Source organism: Lytechinus pictus, chromosome 15 (genome assembly GCF_037042905.1).
Source record: "Lytechinus pictus isolate F3 Inbred chromosome 15, Lp3.0, whole genome shotgun sequence".
Lineage (NCBI taxonomy): Eukaryota > Metazoa > Echinodermata > Echinoidea > Temnopleuroida > Toxopneustidae > Lytechinus > Lytechinus pictus.
Genome location: NC_087259.1, coordinates 9,395,436 through 9,414,718, shown reverse-complemented (window position 1 = coordinate 9,414,718; position 19,283 = coordinate 9,395,436).

Here is a 19,283-nt window from a genome sequence, read left to right as displayed (position 1 = left end):
CCATTTTCTTGATTGAACCTTCTGCATTTCGTGGATTTTAGGTGCTCCAATTCATCAAACGCACACTGAGCCTTCGGTGTATTAATTCTACCAATTAAGTCCCATGATTGATCAATGCGGCTAAAAAGGAAAACTAGACTTTTACAAGAAGCAATTCCAATTTTATTAATGATTTAGAGGAGTTAAATTATTTGTACGCGAGGTCTCCCAGGTCAACTATTGCTAATGACCAGTGATAATGAACATGATGAAACAATGAACAGCCTTTTATCCTTGATTGAAAACGACGCTTTGAGAACGAGCCGCGCACACCTCCAACAAATACAAAGAATAGAAAAAATAACATGTTGCACACACCAACACACAGCATTGCCTCTTCACTAACACACGCGAAATTCATCGTCACACACTCTCCCTTTTTTTTTTTTTTTTATCTGGCGTTTTGTGATTTATTGATTTCAATCATTAGCTTTTTTCGTCAAAGTGTCATTATGTTTCATATTGTATTTGTCTTATTATTTTTAATGCAGGGCACACCTGTCTAGAAATAAAAATTAGTCAATAAAGAAAACAGAATGATATACAAACAATGCACGTAAGCGCGTGGATGCAGGGCCATATAATGAACGATGAGCAGGAAGAGCCAATGGATATACCGCACCAAGGTCCGCAGGACCGAGCGCGTACGTATGACGTCAGAGTGCAGGATAGTGCATTTTGGATGCCATAGTGCAATTCGCTGGATATCATGTGATCCCAATCGGACCAATCAGATTACAGAACATTCTTCGGAGTTATATAATACATCATTGTGTTAGCTTGGACGAACTATTTACGGTGTATTTAGTGATAGTCAGGTCCAGATTTGAGAAAAGTAAAGTGCCTTAGGCATATCGTGTTAATGCTGAATTGAGAAGTGTTTTAGCATAATTTGAGGGCGCTGAGTCAAAATTTGCTGTTTGCCAACCTTGATTTTGATGTTAAAATCCTCAAATTGGCAAAAACAATATGGCCGCCATTCTACACCATTTATTCTCTATTCTGAACCCCAAAACTTGTAACAAAAATTTTTGTCAACGGTTTTTGGTACTATTTGATCTCAGGAATAACATACTAAAAATCTACCAAAATCCGGATCCAGGAAAGTGGTTATTTTTTAGATGGCGTCTAAGATGGCCGTCATCAACTGAAAATTAAAATAACCGACACTTTATCTACCCTAGACATCTTTTTCGGTGCATACATGTATTCAATGGTGTAGGGGGTAAATGAAAAGAGTGAACATAAGCACTCCAGGGTACCTGCAAATCCATCATTGCGTAAAAATCGCTGCCATTGTCTAAAAATTCACAATTCATCTATTACCTATTTTAGTGTCTTTTATTTGTGTTTTATTCATTGGTGATTTCAAGGGTCAAGAAGTAAACTGGGACAAGTTACAAGGACATTCAACGGTCCACTATGTCCAAAATTCCAAGATGGCTTTCAAAATTGGAGTCTAAAATAGCTGTTGTTATCTAAAAACCCTAAAACCCTACATACTTTGTTTAATATCTGCCTTGGGGATGTGATGTTGGTGTCTTACCCATGGTTAAATGGGTCAAGAAATACGTTGGGACAATTAACAAAGACAGTCCATGGTCCTTTATGTCCAAAAATCCAAGATGGTTTGCAAAAATGGAGTATAAAATGTCTGTCGTTACTTACAAACCGACACAGTTTGTTTAATAACCGCCCGGAGAATATGATTTATTAGTATAACCCAATGGCATGGTTTAAAGGGTCAAGTATTACATTGGAACAAGTTACAAGGACAGTAACTGGTTCCAGTATGTCCAAAATTCATAATGGCTTCCAAAAATGGAGTCTATATAATGGCCGTTCTTACCAAAAAACTGACATAGTTTGTCTAATAGCAGCCTGGGGTACATGATTTTGGTGTTTAACCCATGTTTTAAAGGGTCAAGTAATGAATTAGGACTAGTTACAAGGACAGTCAGAGGTCCAGCATGTCCAAGAATCCAAAAAGGCTTCCAAAATTAGAGTCTAAAATGGCCATTGTTACCTAAAAACTGACATAGTTTGTTTAATATCCGCCTGGGGTATATGATTATGTTGTCTAATCCTTGGTTTAAATGGTCAAGTAATGCATTATGATAAGTTACAAGGGCAATGAATGGTCATGTAATGTCTAAAACCCAAGATGGCTTCCAATAAAGGAGTCTAAAATGGCTGCTAATACTTAAAAATTGACATAATCCATTTAGAATCTATCTGGGAGATATGATTTTGGTATCTATACTAGGGTTTCAAGGGTTAAATAATACTTTTGGATTAGTTATACAATGGTATGAAGCTGTCCATTTTGCCTATTAATCAAATATGGCTTTCAAAATGAGTCTAAAAAGACTTCCATCACCTAAACATAGTCATAATTAGGTTAACAAAATCTACACTATTGTGGTTTGAAGGCTAAATAATAAATCGGGACAAATAATAATGATGGTCAGTTCTCCTTTTCCTCACGGTCGTAAAAAGTCCGAAGCGACTTCTAAAATTGCGTAAAAATGACTGCTGTCCCATAATCATGAAACCATAGGATAGTCCTAAGCACTAAAATGACGTGTCTTGAAATACTTGAAATCAGTGAAATATTTGAAATCAGTGAATTATGGAACTTTTTAGGTGAAAGTGTACCTTATTTTTTAAAGTTTGTTTTTTGGATGTTTACTTATTGTTGCACCACCATCTAATTATGCCACTAACTCCTGTGAATCATATTGTTATGAGTCTTAAAACAGAGACACCAAAATAGTGGCGTTAGATGGGATATGAAGTATTGTCATTTTTGTATTAATGGTGGCCACTTCGAGTGTAATTTTTGGAGCGTTCTTCATTTTTTTTTACAAAATGGACAACAGCGTATCCCTGTAATTCGTCTTCACCTATATCATTTGACCCTTGAAATCATGAGAAAAGACACAAAAATGTATCTTGGTAGATAGTATATGCACTTTGCAGCCAAATTTTTAAAGAAATATCATTTTTTTTAAAGCCATCATCATTTTGTTGCAAAACTGCACCATTGATAAACCTTGAAATTTTTCCAATGTAATTTTCCCTTTGGAACCATGATTTTTTATATGTTTTATTTTTTTCTCGGTAGGCCCCAAACATGCCAAAGTCATTTCTACCAGGTGGATATTATATGAATTTGGACCATTTCAAAGTTACAACGTCCATTATAGACGCTATTATGGAAGGTCATCTTGGATTCTCTGACACACTCATTGACTATTTTGTAAATATGTCCTGATTCATTATTTTCCTTGAAAGCTTTTTTGATGATTTTGATGATTTACTTTAATTTTTGGAGTTGATGGTTTAACGACTGCCGTTTTGGACGCTATGTTGGATTTCCTAGTACCTACACTTGACGAACTTTTGTAACCTTAACCTGTCTCAATAGACTTTTTTAAATCCTAAGTTTCATGAAATAGACATCTATATATACCCTAAAAGTTATGACCTTTCAAAAACTTAACCTCGGTTAAGATTTGATGTTGACTTCGCCGCCGCCATGGTCATCGCCTCCGTCGGAAAAGCGACGTTCATGTCTTGCTTTTGCTATGCATGCGAGGAAAAAATGGCGGACATGTTAAAGATATCACAATGTGATTATGCAAGCATCGCCCCCAAATTAACAAACATTCAGGGCCGTAGCCAGAAGCATTTTGTTGGGGGGGGGGTGTACCAGCTAAATTTGCCAACTAAATTTTGCGTGACAGCGCCAACGTGAGCACAGGTGGAGTCTGATGGGGGATGTGCCCCTCCCACTAGCGTACCTACGGGGGGGGGGGGCAGGGGGGGCACTCTGCCCCCCCTGACGAGTCACAACCCATGCAGAAACGTATCTTTGCCCCCCCTGACGGGCTTGAAAAACCTTTTTTGCCCCCCCTGACGAGCTTTAAGACCTTTAATGCCCCCCTGACGAGCTTGAAGACCTTTTTTTTTTTTTTTTTTTTTTTTTTTTGCTTGTCAAATTTTTTGGTGGACGGTTTTGCGCCCCCTGTGGAAAATCCTAGGTACGCCACTGGCCCCTCCCCTACAATAATCACATGCTAAAAGATTTTGAATTTTTAGAATTGAATTAGTGGCATTTGGTGAATACTTTAAGGTAAATTATACAAAGATATTTGCACTGTAAAAATAAACATTTTGGATCAAAATAGAAAGGCTAGTGTGCCGTAGTTGCTAACTTGCAGTATAATGCCCTATATGCATTAATAATATCAAAATCAAAGATTTGTTAATTTTTAATTGACTTTCTGCGCAAGATGTCTCAACTAAAATGTCAAGAGTGCTACTGCTAACAGTGGCGTACCGTGGGTCATGGCATGGGGGGGGGCACCAGCAAAAACTTTGAGTCATTAAGTGGGCGCGCGAAGCGCGCTCAATTGCCAGGTATACTGACCTAATAGAGACATTTTAAGGACTGTGCCATTAAACGGATATGTATCTTAGTGATCAAATAATGCGAGCGCGAAGCGCGAGCTGAAAATGTTTGATATTCAGTCCTAAAAAGGGACATTTATAAGCAAAGTTTTGTAATCATGATAAGTACCTGTCTCACAAAACAAACAATGCGAGCGCGAAGCGCGAGCTGACATTTTTTGTATGACTTAACACTAAAAAGGGACATTTTAAGGACTATCTTTTGGAATTTATGAAGTGCGTACGTATAATAATAATAATAATATAGGGTATTTATATTGCGCACATATCCACCTTGTTAGGTGCTCAAGGCGCTCCTATATTACCTGGCTAAGCTAGGCGTTCATAGCGCACACAGCTTTTTAAGGAATTACTTCCTACCGGTATCTCATCATAGTCATCTAATGCGAGCGCCAAGCGCGTGTTGATTTTGTTAGAATTACACTGGTACATGAAGCACTTTTTGTGGTCATTGTAATCATTTACATGATACGTATTTCACTAATGAAATATTGCGGGCGAGAAGCGCGAGCTGACAATTTTTGAAATTCGGACCTGAAGAGGGGCACTCTATGGCTTGTTTGTAGGAATTTACTATTTCACTAATTAAGTGATGCGAGCGCGAAGTGCGAGCTGAAAATTTGTTATAATTAGATCAGAAAAAGGGACATTTTAAGGACTGTCTTTAGGAATTCGTGCACTGCAAAAACGCCGGTGCTGGTCAACACCAGCCCGGTATATATCGGTCCACACCAATGCGAACGTAAGCACAGACTGGAAATATTTTATCAAGGCCTTAAAAGGGAGCAATCACTTTAAGTATATAGTCATGAAAAAAAAGCATATGTCACTACATAAAACAATAATAACTTGAAGTGCGAGGAGATAATTTGGTGCATAATCTTTATGGACTTAAAATACAACAGGACTATATATCTCATTAGTCAGACAATGCGAGCACCAGGAATGATGCAACCCCAACCTGCCCCCACTCCCACCCATCCCCACCCCAAGCACATTCTGACACCATAAATTAAAAAAAAAATCTTCGGTGACAGAATTTAGTAAAAATAACTTAAATATTTTTGTGTTTTTTGCCAACTGCAAACTTGTAGACAAGTCTACAAGTTGTAGACTTGTCTTCATGAATTTGCCAACTGAAGAGTTACCAGTTTTTAAAGTCTTGTGTTCTGTTCTTTTCAGATCTGAAACGAGGCAGAACTTTACATCACTTTGCTGACTGGTAGAGCGTATAGTGTTCTGCCACTTTAATAGGCCCACTTTATAATTTGCCAACTATACTTTGATTTGATTATTCAACTTAAACCTTGGAAATTCATCCCACCCCATATTTATTTACATAGTCTTGCCTCTAATTTTACAAAACTAATGTGTTTGTTAAATCGTCAATAATTGTGGTATAATTTGCAAACTCACAACCGGGGCTTACTTTGTGTGTTATTATAGCTCCATCTGTTTTGTCCTTCGTATTTTGCGGACTAGTAGGGCTCTAAGCCTGGCTACATGGACTTGGATTTGCCAACTGGTTGTCTTTACTCTAAAAGTCGTAACCTTCTTTGAACTTAGTACCCCTATTTTTCTTTCCTTTTTTTTTTTTTCTTTCTTTCTTTCTTTCTTTCTCTCTTTCCCCCTCTCTCTCTTTCTTTCTTTCTTTTCTTTCTCTCCCCCTCTCTCCTTTCTTTTTTCTCTTCCTTCCTTTCCCTCTTTCTTTTTCTCCCCTATCCTCCATTTTGCCAACTGGTACATGATTTTGCCGACTGCCATGAAGCTACGGCCCTGCAAACATTTGGCCATAGGGCCTCTTATTTATCAGTCAGCAGCTGTGAATTATGGCAGCCATCTTGGAATTAAAGATGGCTGACGAATCAATCGCACACAATCAGTGGCGTACCTAGGATTTTCCACAGGGGGGGCAAAATCGGCCGCCAAAAAAATTGACAAGCAAAAAAAAAAAAAAGGTCTTCAATCAAAAATAAAGGTTATTGTACCTGAAAAAAAATTGACAAGCAAAAAAAAAAAAAAAAAAAAAAAAAAAAAAAGGTCTTCAAGCTCGTCAGGGGGGGAATAAAGGTCTTCAAGCTCGTCAGGGGGGCATAAAATGTCTTTCAAGCTCGTCAGGGGGGGGGGCAGTGATATGTATTTTGTATGGGTTGTGGCTCGTCAGGGGGGCACTCGCCCCCCTGCCCCCCCTAGGTACGCTAGTGCACACAATGTTTGCAACCCTGGGTATCAAAAATAATGCATAGACCCCAATTTCTGAAATATAATCACCCATACAAATCGTTTAATATGGGAAACTACATTCAAAATGCCGCCATTTTGTTTTTTGCCGATTCGAGGATGAAAACGTCGGAATCAAGTTTGGCAAACAGCATTTTTGGATTCAGCACGCCTGAATTACCTTAAAACAATCGATAAATCAGCATTAACACAAAATGCCTAAAGCACTTTTTCTGAGCACATTTTTAAAAATCTGGACCTGACTATGATAGTGATAATATGTGCTGTGTATCATTTCAGCTTGTAAGCTTCTTGTAAAAGCTTGTTGAAATGTATTCATCGGAATATTCGCGATAGTCATTAAAGATGGAAAGTAGAAGAACGTAAGTGGAAATAACAAACACGAAATTTTGCTTTATTTCTTCTTAAAAATTGCCACCGATATTCCCATTTTTACACATTTCATCGTGAATATTCATGGTATTTGCAACTTACCATATTCCTTTTGAAAACAATAAGATGGATAAAACTATGCATGTTTCTTCTTGAACATTGGCAAATATATTTTTAGATTCACGGTGTACTATAAGGGCCTGCATGCTCAATAAGTGTAATTTGCATATTGAACAAAATCTAACAAACGAATGAGCCACTACCCATGCATATACAGCTGTCTGGCACACGTTTAACCCAATTAATTAATTTTATGGTTTAATAGGCTAATGCATGGACTTAAAATTCAGCTCAATGGCTCAGATCAAAATAAGCTTAATTAATACAACTCTTCACGGCTTGTGCATCTGTAGCTTCCCGATTTATAGTAATGATTCATTTTAAGTTGATTAATCAATCTATCCTCTCCCTTCCCCACTTAAACCTCGGTGACATTTGCTCTACGGCGGCCGTACGGCGAGTAGAAAAAAAGCCGTTTTAACATTTGTGTACCAGCTCTCTAACAGGTGGTTCGAATAAAAAATGAATAAAACGCCTGTTTTCGACTCGCCTTACGGCCGCCGTAGAGCAAATGTGACCAAGGTATTATTTCCCCTGTATTTCCCCCTTCCACTTTCTGGTTAATGCTCATTTTATCCCTGCTTTTAGGTTGAAACACAGACGAGCCCATCAGTGCTTGCTCTGCACCTTCCTCATCGTTGCTCCCGCTTACACTAAAGGGATACTCCAGGCTGAAAGTAATATGATTTGAACAGATAAAGAAATATCAGACAAACAAAACACACTCACAATGTGATCAAAATCGGACAAAGAATAACAAATTTATGGCATTTTAAAGACGTGCATTATTTCGATGAAACAGTTCTAAAATAGTCATGACTTCGTGAATATTCAATAAGGCCCCCATTCCACAGAACGGAGACCGCTGAAAGACCACTGAAAGACTTACAATTGATGAGGTCTTACTAGACGGGTCAATATACGACCAAAAATAGCCTTACCCGGAACAAATTGCAACAAATGATTTTTCAACGGTATTTTGTACTATTTGACCTCAGGAATAACATACCAAAAATCTACCAAAATCCGCATCCGGGAAAGTGGTTATTTTCAAGATGGCGTCCAAGATGGCCGCTATTCACTGAAAATGGATACAACTGACACATTATCCACCCTAGAATCCTATTTTGGTTCATATTCCATGGTCTGGGGGTACCAAAATTGATTTAGGCTAGAATGAATTATAAGCTCTCCAGTGTACCTGGCAAATCCAAGATGGCGCCCAAAATGGCTGCTGTAGGCTGAAAATCCACAATTCATCTAAATTTGTTTTTTTTATTCAATGGTTTTAAGGGTGAAATAGTACATTGAAACAAGTTACAAGGGCGGCCAGTGGTCTGGTGTGTCCAAAAATCCAAGATGGCTTCAAAAAATGGAGTTTAAAATGGCTTTTGATAATTAAAATGGACATAGTTCATTTCACATCCGCCTGGGACATAATGATTTTGGTGTCTAGACCATGATTTCAATGGTCAAATAATACATTGGGACAAGTTACAAGGAAAGTCAGTGGTCTGGTATGTGCAAAAATCCTCGATAGATTCTAAAAGTTGATTCTGAAATGGCTGCTAATACTTAAAGCGGACATAGCTCATTTCATTTTGGCCTGGGATATGTTATTTTGATATCTAAACCACTGATTTCAATGGTCAAATAATATATTAGGATAAGTTACAAGGACAGTCAATGGTCAGGTATGTCCAAAAATTGAAGATGGCGTCACAGAATTGGTCTTAAAAATATGCTGCTGATACTTAAAGCGGACAAAGCTCATTTCATATCGGCCTGGAAATGTGATTTTGGTGTCTAAACCACTAGTTTCAAGGATCAATTAATACATTAGGGCAAGTTACAAGGACAGTCAGTGGCCTGGTCGGTCAAAAAATCTAAGTTGGCTTCCAAAAATTGATTCTGAATGGACTGCTGCTACTTAAAGCGGACATAGCTTATTTCATATCGGCATGGGAGATGCGATTTTGGTGTCTAAACCACTGGTTTAAGGGCCAAAATAATACATTAGGACATGTTTTAAGGCCAGTCAGTGGTCTGGTATGACCAAAAATCCAATATGGCTTCCAAAACTTGATTCTAAAATGGCTGTTGATACTTAAAAATGGCAAAGCTCATTTTGAATCCGCCTGTGAGATATGATTTCGGTGTCTAAACTATGGTTTCAAGGGTCAAATTATATATTACGACAAGACAATGGCAGTCAGTGGTCTAGTATGTACAAAATTACAAGATGGTTTCCAAAAATGGAGTAAAAAATTTATGTTACTTATAAAAGGACATAGTGTAATATCTGTCTGGGGAATATGGGTTTGGTGTTAAAAGCATGGTTTAAAAGGGTCAAGTAATACACTAGGGTAAGTTACAATACCAGTCAGTTGTCTGTATGTTAAAAAAATCCAAGATTACTTCAAAAAATGGGGTGTAAATTGACTGTTGCTACTTAAAAGTATGCATAGTTTATTATAAATACACCTTGGATGTATGATTTTGCTGTCTATACTAGAGTTTACAGGGTCATGCAATACATTGGGTTAAGTTGAAAGGACAGTCAGGTGTCAGGTATGTCCAAAAATCAAAGATAGCTTTAAAAATGGGGGTCTTAAATGACTGCTGTTACTTAAAAATGGATGTAGAACATTATTAATACACCTTGGGGATATTATTTCGGTGTCTACACTAGGGTTTCAAGGGCCAAACAATACTTTGGGACTGGTTACCATGATATACAGCTATCCATGTTGCCTTAAAATCCAAGTTGGCTTAAAAATGGGTTCTAAAGTGACTACTGTTACATAAAATATCTACCTGAATATTGGTGCTGCCTTCACTTAAATGCATGGGAACAAGTTATCATATTGTTTCAAAAGTTGGTAACAGCACCCATTTTGATGAAATTTTAGAATCCATCATGGATTCTTTGACAAAATGGAGTACTAACCATCCTTGTTACTTGTCCGAATGTATTATTTGACCCTCCATACCACAATTTGGACACCAACATTATTTCTTGCAGATGAATATACTCTGACCACTATATTGAATGATATGAGTCGTTTTAGATTCCTTTTTTAAAAACCCTCTTGTGTTTTTGGCAAACTGGACAACTGCATATCAATGTAACCAGTCCAAACGTATTATTTTAACCATGAAAGCATAGTGTGGACACCGAAATCATATCTCCTAGGTGGATTTTAATGAAATATGTCCATTTTGAAAGTAGCAGCAGTCATTTTTTGGAAGCTTTCTTAGATTTTCGACATACTGGACCACTGACTGTCTTTGTAACTAATTTCCTGCCTTTTGAAATCATGATATAGGCAACAAAATCATATGCCCTTGACGAATAAAACATGAACTATGTCCATTTTTAAATACCATTGCGGCTAATTGATACTATTTTTTAAGCCACCGTGGACCGTACTTGACCACCAATCGTCCTTGTAACTTATCCCAATTTATTATTTGACCCATTTAACCATGGTATAGGCACAAAAAAATCATATTCCCGGATATTGAACAAACTATGTTGGGTTTTTTTAAGTAGCAACAGCATTTTTATTTTTGGAAGCCATCTTGGATTTTTGAACATACCGGACCACTGACTGTCCTTGTAACTTGTCCCAATGTATTATTTGACCATTGAAACCATGATCTAGACACAAAAATCATATCTCTCAGGTGGATGTGATATGAGCTATGTCCATTTTAAGGATTAACAGCCATTTTAAACTAAAATTTTGGAAACTATCTTGTATTTTCGGACACACCAGACAACTGGCTGTCCTTGTAACTTGCCCCGACGTACTACTTCATCATTAAAACAATCGAATGGAAACCAAATTAAAGCCACTTAAGGACGTTCCCCAGTTATGTTTGTGCGCATTATGATCTGCGCATAGTTTACACTCTGCGCGCTGACGTCACAATGGATGAACAGGTGATTAATTAGCTGCGGGTATGAGCTGATTTTTCTCATCTTCTGCACTTTAACTGCAGATCCGATGCGTTATTTCATGAAGCTAAAAAAATGAAATTATTCCATGGACCATTCAAAAAAATATTCTCTACAATTTCAAAATACATTACTTTGCAGTACTGCCAAGCATCACGAATATTACCCCGAGTTTGAATAAATGGTAGAGTGGTTTTGATTTTTTCTTCACATAGATACTAAGCATTCGGCGCATTTTTGGTGTTAAAAAAAGCTCATTTGCTCTAATGAAAATGCTGATAGTTTAAAAACAAGCACATGAACCCCTATTTTTTAATGTTTGTACCTCTTAGGCATACCTTCCTCTACAACTCTGCAAATTTTGGTGAAAATGACATGGATTTTGAATAAAGTGCAGCATTTATTGTACGTTTGTAGTTTGTTACTGAAATTTTACATTTTTTAGATTGGGATTTTGTTATCTTTTACGCCATTTTTAAGAACTGACAGTGCTGTTAAACTTAAAATTGCAAACAAATAGCACTATAAATAGATTCTCCATTCTAACGATAAAATTATCAACTCTCTTGCGAAATTTGATGACTTTTTCATGTATTTTGACTGAGTAATAGAGGTTTAAACTCATTGTAGTAATATTGGGCGGTCTAAAAATGCCAAATTCTTTTGAATGCGCAAATCTTAAGAACATCAATTTGGGTGAATTTTGAAGCTCTATAGCAAAAAATCAAGCACATGGACCTATGTTAATTTTTGCAAATTTCGAATATTAAGGTTCTAAAGTATCTATGTGCAAAGTTTGGTGAAAATGACATGGATTTCTCTTTAACTGTGGAACGTCCTTAAGTAATAGATGATTAATGCGGATTTTTTTTAGACTTACGGCAGCCATTTTGGGCGCCATCTTTGATTTTCCTGGTACCCTGGAGTGCTAATATTCACTCTAACTTGTATAAATATTTTTTTACCCATTAGACCATGGAATATGAACCAAAATAGGATTCTAGGGTGGATAATGAGTGAGTTATATCCATTTTTAGTGAATGGCGGCCATCTTGGACGCCATCTTGAAAATAACCACTTTCCCGGATGCGGATTTTGGTTGATTTTTAGTATGTTATTCCTGAGGTCAAATAGTACAAAATACCGTTGAAAAATCATTTGTTGCAATTTGTTCCGGGTCAAACCATATATTGACCCGTCTATACAGCGGTCTTCAAGATCACTGAAATTTGTCATCTCTGTGGAATGGCTCAGAAAGACCCCTCAAAGAACTCTGAAAGACTCATGGATATTTCTTGTCTTACTGGTCTTAGACTAGTCCTATAGAGATCTTTCAATGGTCTTTCAGATATCTTTTATACAACAAGTGATCTTTCAGAATTCTTTCCATGGACTTTGCCTGGTCTTTCAGTGATCTTTGGAGCCCATGAAGACCACAAAGACTACTGAAAGATTGGTCAGGACTCGTGTATTAGACCTCAAAGACCATTGTAGGTTCATTGAGAGACCTCTGTAAGATCGACCAAAATTCATTTTCTTTGAAAGGTCTTTCAGCGGTCTTGCTCTCTGTGGAATGGCCCCTTAAGCAAACCGATGATGTCCCCACTTGTTCTTTTGTATTTTATTACATGAAATTATTTACTACATGAAATTATTCATTAGATGTTTTCCTCCAAGAGCTAATGAAATGGGTTAGCAACTGATTGAATACACTGCTGCAACCTACAGTATTTCATTTTAAGGGAGACATATCATTCACGCGTGTTTGAAAGATGAGGGTAATTATGTTTTCATGTAGTAAAATAAGAAAAAGGAAAGTGGGGATGTGACACCATCAGCCCTACTAATACATATTCATGTCGACATGCAGATAACTGTTTAGAAAATATTGCTAAATTCTAAAATTCATTAGCCAAAGGTTTGTTATTTGTAATCAGATTTTGATGGAAATTTTAGCATTTTGCTCAGTGAATTTTATTTTATTTAATGAAATATAATCATTTTCAGTTCGAAGTATCTGCTTTAATAGGGGTTTCTCGTTCCGCGACACACGATTGATTCAAGAATACGGTTTATGTATTGCAAGTGCCCGTCAAATGACAATTGTTATAATTAAATGAACAGCTGGGAGGTCTTTGTCGAAAAGCAGAGAGACGGAACAGCAGTTTCGTCCTAACTTTCGGAGCTATGACGAAAAACTGCAAATGTGTCGTTTGTCCTGAGTCTAGGAGGAAACTGACGTTTTGATTCACGATTTTTTTTCTTGGTTGTTCATTGTCGTGAAGCGCATTTGACAATACATTTTTCTAAGTACTTGAATCCGTCGAGCGTCGTGGAGCTACATGAGTACTCTCTCTTATCTCTTAGCTGTTCATTGCAACGGCGTGCAGCATATACAGTGTGTATATAGCAAGGGCCGCGGAACGGTTTTCAAAGTGGGGGGGCTGAGCCAAAAGTGGGGGGGGGGGTGCTGACCATGCAAAAAATCACAATCATATGGTCATTTTTACGTTTTTGTACACGGTTTTTGAAAAAAGTGGGGGGGGGGCTGAAGCCCGCCCCCCCCCCAGCCCCCCCCCCCCCCCGCTTCCGCCGCCCCTGTATAGGAAAATGGTTCAAACGTGGTCAGTGGGCTACTTTTAGAATAATTATTAAATGTTATATTTTGAATTACCAGAATATGAATGAGCAACTCCTCACAATTTCAATGATATCCTTCACCTACGGGTAGACTGTCAGTTCATCGAGGGACGATTCTCCCTCTACTTTCACATATTTGGTCATACGTACCACTGGCGGATCCAGGGGGGGGGGGGCACAGCCGGCCCGTGCCCCCCCCCCCCCCCTTTGAGAAGCAAAACTTAAATTTGTATTGTAAAATGCCGTTGAAACAGAAGTGTGCCCCCGCCCCCCCAAATCTCCTTATTTTTGTTTGTTTTTTTGCTTGTCAATTTTTTCCTCGGAAAAATGTGCCCCCCCCCTTTTGGAAAATCCTGGATCCGCCCCTGATACGTACAGTACGAAATGTCGATATGTCTTCATTGAATCTACTTTACGTTGGGTTAACAGAATAGCAAATTTTTCTGTGTAAAAGTGTGACGAATGTCATCGATTTTCGATATCCCTTGAGCAACTATTAGGAATATATAGAATATCCTTTCCTTTATAGGCCCTTAATTATAGGGCAAAGAAAACGAATCTGATCAGAAATCAAATGACCGTAAAAGCAATCAATTTGAAGAACACGATGGCGTTTCATGGGTTTTTTTATCGGCCTGGTAGTTGAAACCATGTTGATTTGATCAAGACGATCGAGCAAAAGTAGCTATTTTACAACGTCAGTTTATTATTAAATGCCGCGGCGGGCACCATCCCGCCGCGTATAAAGTCATTTTTTTTAATTCCATTACGCGAGTAAGGGTAGCGAGCAAGTTGATATTCTAAGCAGAAATAGCATTGATTTTTAAACTTGTTATATGGGGGGGGGGGGGGCAGCCACTACCATGACTAAAGAATTCTCTATTTTGTCGAACAAGAGTGTATTGGTGCACAACATTCTTTTTTTTTTTCTTTCTTCCCCACCCGAACTTCCATCTCTATTCATATCTATTTTCTCTTTTTCCCTTTTCAATTTCTGTTTTATTCCCCCTTTCTTCATCTGCATGTATTTTCTTCACTTCCACTTTCCTTCGGTTTCTCCTTCCTTTAAATTAGTCATTTCCTCACTTTCTTTCTTTTCTTCTCCCCTTCACTTTCTTTTATTTAATTTTCTTTTATAATCCTGGTGGTTTAGTGGATTTCCTTTAGGAGGGGGAAGGGAGGGGGATTATGCCCCCTGTCTCCGGGTATGTCCGCCACTACAACTCCAGTCAGATAATGCAGTAAAAAATCATATCTAACTTCATTTTTCTTTCTCTCTCTCTTGTATTTTTTTTCACTTCCGCTTTGTCCAAAAATCAATGATTATATAGTTGATTCACTACTTTCCCGCATATTCGTTATATTTGTTTTCTTCATTCTCATTATCGTATACTCTTTCCACCGAATATCAATTTCCATCCCTCTCCATTCAATACTTCCACCATTCTTCCTCTTCCGTTATTCTCTAAAAATCTGCCATATTTTTCTCTTGATTTCTAAGATCATGAATTCCCTTGAAAACTGAGGGGGGAAAATTCTTTGGAGGCAAACCATGTATATGACACTGCAAATGAATTTAATGATATACACTAAAGCCCCCCCCCCCAAAAAAAGTAGTCAGTTGGCTTGGTTTCATGCGATCATAGCGCGCATACCTTGCCCGAAACCTTAGGCGAAGAGGAAGATTCAATTAGAGAATGACATTTATCTCTATCCCATGTCATTGCACATGTTTACACTAGCCCACGAAGCAGACTAATTCCGATTATTCAATCGCCACCTCATCCTCATCAAGTCCGCTACCTTGTGATGGTGTCGCCCTCTGAGGGCCGCCAAAAGGGAAAGATTTTCTTTTTCCAAGGTCATTCTTAAAGCCTATCTTTAGTTTTGGTAAAACCACCTCAAAAATGCACACTGTAAAAAATGAAGTGCTAATTTACCACTTCCAGTGCTAATATAGTGACTGCACTACCAGTGCTGATTTTCTAGTTCAAATTTAAACTAGAAGATCAGCACTCGAAGTGCAGTCACTATACAAGCACTTTAACTGCTAAATTAGCACTTCATTTTTTTACAGTGCATGTCACTGTTCCTGTTCATTACTAGTTTACATTAATGCACGTGCCCCAAAACGGTTTTGGTGTAAAAGATATAAACTTATATGTGTTTTCCCGTTTTATTGGAAAAGTTACCGATTTTACATAAAGATTTAAATCGCTTACACACAGCAAAAATGTGGTGTTAACCGGTGTACATAGAGGACGGAGAGGAACACACCAGTTATTTTACACCGGTGTTGAATTGACAGTGTTAGCTTAACACCTATAGGTGCTATTACATTGTAAAAATGAAGTGCTAATTTAGCACTTATAGAGTGGTTGTACAGTGCGTCCCACAAAAAAACGAAACCGAGATTTATCGATGATTTATCATAACTTAATCACAAATACAATAGACAAATGACCTACCATTGTAAAGCTTACAATCCCCTCTTTCATCTGAAATTACTTCGGTTATTTCTCATTCACGCATGAGAGAGCAAAAACAATTTGAAAAGGGGGTACCAAAAATCATTTGGCGGGCTGTATCTGGGTTTCAAAGAGAAAACCACATTTTTAAAAAGTTCAATATCTGCTCTTTAATTTGATACCTCAATTACAGAAAATGGTCGAGGAATAACAAAGTTCTAGTTATTTGAAATAAGGATTGAATTTCAATAATTTCATAAAATGAAGAGGTTTTACAGACTAGCGTTCAAACCCACTCGACACTCCGTTTTGTTGACGATCAGCCATGCAATTAAGTCTTTTGTTAACCGTGCGATAGCTTCTGTGGGGAATCGGTGAAACACGTTTATTTAATGAAATTATGGAAATACAAGCATTGTTTCGAGGGAACATAACTTTTTTACTTCTTGACCATTTTTTGTGATCAAGGTATCAAATAAAAGAGCAGATATTGAGTTTTTAGGCATGCGATTTTCTTTTTGAAATTCAGATACCCCCGCCAAATGAGTTTTTGGTATCCTTTCTTCAAATTGTTTTTTCTCACTCATGCGTGAAGGAGGAATATTCTAATATAAGATGAAAGAGGAGATTCCAAGCTTTACATTGGTAGGTCATTTATCTATTGAATTTGTGATTAAGTTATGATAAATCATCGCTTAATTTCGGTTTCGTTTTTTCTGGGACGCGCTGTATAGTGACTGCACTACGAGTGCTGATTTTCTAATTTAAATTTGAACTAGAAAATCAGCACTCGTAGTGAAGTCACTATACAAGCACTGTACGTGCTGAATTAGCTCTTCATTATTTACAGTGTACAACACCTTTGGTTGTTACATTTACACTCTTTGGTGTTATGTTCAATATCTAGGGTGTAATTTTAACACCTCCGGGTATGGTCCTCTATTGATACCAACTGGTGTCAGTATTAACACCATAGTTTTTGCAGTGCAAGTGTGCCCGATCAAAATAGAATACCTGAGTATTTTTGTTTATTTAAACCTCTTCTCGAGAACAGAATGGGCTGAAGATACTAGTATCAGGACGTTATCTTTGTCATTAGCTTTCTAAGAATTTAATTACTAATTCTGTAGGGCAAGTGCTCAATGGGCTATTTTAAACAAAATTTAAAAATGCTGAGAGAGGATGCGAGATGCGACATTGAGACTCTAACGGATAAAAAAAAAACGATGCCAAATTTATATTTTGACGGTCGAAAACACGTTCAATGATATAAATAAGTATGTTACGGCACTTTTTACTTTTTCTTACGTTCAAGAAATATCTGCATATTCTGGTCAGTATCGAAATCTGGGAGCCGATCATATATAAACTCACAATTTGTTTTGTATTTTGTTATAATAAGGATATAACATATACATAATGATGATACGAATCTCTACCAAAATCAGTGTTGTGTGATACGAAGATGGTCTCAATGCAAAAAAGTCGGTCTCGTCCAAGTCTGTGACTCGGCCTCGGTGTTCATGGCTCTCGGACAAAACTTTTGCGAGCGTTGCCTAGGCTGCCTAAATATTCAAAGAATCCCAAATTCTCAAGAAGTATAAAGAGAATACAAACCAAAAGCCTTGTAGAAAACCACATCAAGTCTTCAAATACTCAAATCCGGCCAGGTTCGCATCCCATGATAATAACGATGATGAAAAATAACCAATTAATTCACTCTCGAGGGGTACATACCGCAATAAAGACTTTACTAGCTACACAAGTACTATTATTCTCAAAACGTTTTACTTTCTCTGTATACCCACATTGTGCTGCACTCAACCCAGGTGGGGTGAATGGGTACCCGGTAGGATTAATTCCTTGAATGCATTAGCGCCTATACGGCGGCTCAGCTACAGCCTGTGTAATTATACATGTATGATACCAAGTATCGAGCGTAGTAGAGTATATGCAATTATAGTAGCTGCGCTATACAATGGAACATATCATTATTATTGTTATTATCATTATTATTATTAGCATTATCATTGTTATTATTATTATTACTATACAAATTAATTCATAGACTAATGTATTCTCTGTATTGGTGATAGATTATGTCAAAAAGTATATCTAGACCAGGTATTTACGTGTGTTGGCTCAGGTATTATGTATTTACTGTGATGTGTTGGTTCAGTTGATAGAGCGTCCGGCTCACAACCGGGAGGTCGGGGGGTTCAAACCCCGGCCGCGTTGCTGCTACCCTGTTTGGCGTTCAACGAATAAAGAGATAGAGCCTCGTCGATCTGGCGCTGCACAGCGGCTGACGGGCCCACGATAAATTGGGCAAAGCAAATTTTCGGATTATTTCATTTTCATGTCTATTTCGAACAATATTTTCTAGATTTTTTTTACACACAGCTAAAAAGTTCGCTTTCCTTTAAAAAGGGCTTGGGTTCTTGATAACTATTTTTATCGTGATTTAATTTTTATAAAGAAACCTTCAAATCTAATAACTACTTGACCACGACGCCCCCACGTCGACAAGTACGAGGTACGTATGTGTATAATATTGAAAGGGGAAGCCACAATATATTTTGTTTATTTATAACCATTGTTAGATGGTTTCATAGAGTATTCCATGATGTGATTTATATTTCTTTTATGGCTTCATTCTCCTGCATCTTTCTTATTAATTCAATCAATACTTTTTTAGATAAAATATATTACTTTACCTTGATCAATTCCAGCCTCACCTGTATTTTTTTGGTCTTGTGCACTATGGGTATTTAATATGAAGTGTTCGTTCAACCACTTTCAGAGAATTATACCTTGGTCACATTTTCTCTACGGCGGACGTACGGCGAGTCGAAAACAGCCGTTTTCACATTTTATGTACGAGCTACATAGAGGTGGTTTGTAAAAAATGAATAAAACGGCTGTTTTCGACACGCCGTATACGGCCGCCGTAGAGTAAATGT